This window comes from Salvelinus sp. IW2-2015, unplaced genomic scaffold (genome assembly GCF_002910315.2).
Source record: "Salvelinus sp. IW2-2015 unplaced genomic scaffold, ASM291031v2 Un_scaffold3153, whole genome shotgun sequence".
Lineage (NCBI taxonomy): Eukaryota > Metazoa > Chordata > Actinopteri > Salmoniformes > Salmonidae > Salvelinus > Salvelinus sp. IW2-2015.
Window position 1 is genome coordinate 93,069 of NW_019944441.1, and position 1,610 is coordinate 94,678.

The following is a 1,610-nucleotide window of genomic DNA, read 5'->3' on the forward strand; positions in this document are numbered from 1 at the left end:
CACACACAAAGAGAGAGACAACTCCCATACATAAATAAACACATAGATATCCACTAGACACAGTCATCTCTGGGGTTACAATTTGTAAGTCGCTCTGGATAAGAGCGTCTGCTAAATGACTTAAATGGAAATGKAAATGTTACACAATGCTAATGTCAAGTACCATATGATGTAATCGTTACTCCACCTAAGGCCAGTATAACATATGATACAGTAATCCATAATTCATATTGATCACTGATGTCTCATAATGATCATCCCAATAACTTACTGCTGGGAATCAATTACTTTGATCCATCACTATGACTATTAAGGCCAATCAGTATATTGATTAGCTTAATAAATCAATSATTTGTCCAAGGAGAGAAATACAATTTTATGAAAAACTTAATCATGACTTTTGGGTATTTTTTTAAAATACGGTTATTTATAACGATCTGCTGTTTGACTGTTTACCTGAGCGTGAGTTCAGCTAGATAATGCCACCAATATACTGATTGGCCTTAGTAGTCATACTGACAGATCAAAGTCATTGATTCCCAGCAGTTAGTTATTGGGCTGATTGATGAAACTGTCGTTATGAGACATCAGTGATCAATATGAGTTATGAATCACTGTATCGTATGTTATACTGATTGATGAAACTGTCGTTATGAGACGTCAGTGATCAATATGAGTTATGAATCACTGTATCGTATGTTATACTGATTGATCCATTGATCAGGGGTCTATTGGTGACGTGGTTTTCTCTTTCTAACTATATTCTCTCTTTTATTACACCACGTTTGAGGTCGAAAACACCTCTGACAACAAGCTTAGATTTTTTGGGGTGAACTATCATTTTGCTCAGCACAGGTGTCAGTCCCCACTATTTAACTTTTCTTTATACAGGTTTGTCTCATTGAGATATAATAATAAGTAGTATGGCACCATGCCTTTCCAGTTGTACGTTCCTGGAGCGCCGAACATGATGAAGTTATTGTCTGGTGTGAAGGCGGCAGACAGRCCCTGCTGACAGAAGCCAAACTGTTCGTGTCCCTGGGGTCGCCCCTCACAGAACTTCCACTCTCCTCCGTCCARGTCATCCCTCTCTGTCAGGTCCTCACTCAGGACATAGCAACGCCCGATAGGGTCCCGCGTCTCAGACGGCAGGCCCACACGCTGACGCAGCTCATACAGGTGGGCACAGGTCTGGAGAGGGGTAGGGGTAGTACCATATCAGTCACTGGAAGAGACAGTCTACTACATTGCCCTGACAAGTAAAAAAAAGGTTGTTGTCATGGCGCCATAGGCATGCCTGTAGTGGGCCTGGTCCCAGATCAGTTTGTGTTCCTAAGGTTGTTGTCATGGCGCCATAGGCATGCCTGTAGTGGCCTGGTCCCAGATCAGTTTGTGTTCCTAGGGTTGTTGTCATGGCACCATAGGAGTTGGCAAGACCGCACAACCCTATCTGGGACCAGGCTATGTCTGTACTGTAGTTAGTAGACCAGGCTATGTCTGTACTGTAGTTAGTAGACCAGGCTATGTCTGTACTGTAGACCAGGCTATGTAGTTAGTTTAGTAGACCAGGCTATGTCTGTACTGTAGTTAGTAGACCAGGCTATGTCTGT

At 42.5% G+C, this 1,610-nt stretch overlaps 1 pseudogene; it reads right to left on the reverse strand.

The window, feature by feature from the left end:
* The window catches only part of LOC112075433 (integrin alpha-7-like), an 89,677-nt pseudogene that overhangs the window by 63,447 nt on the left and 24,620 nt on the right, over positions 1–1,610 (reverse strand).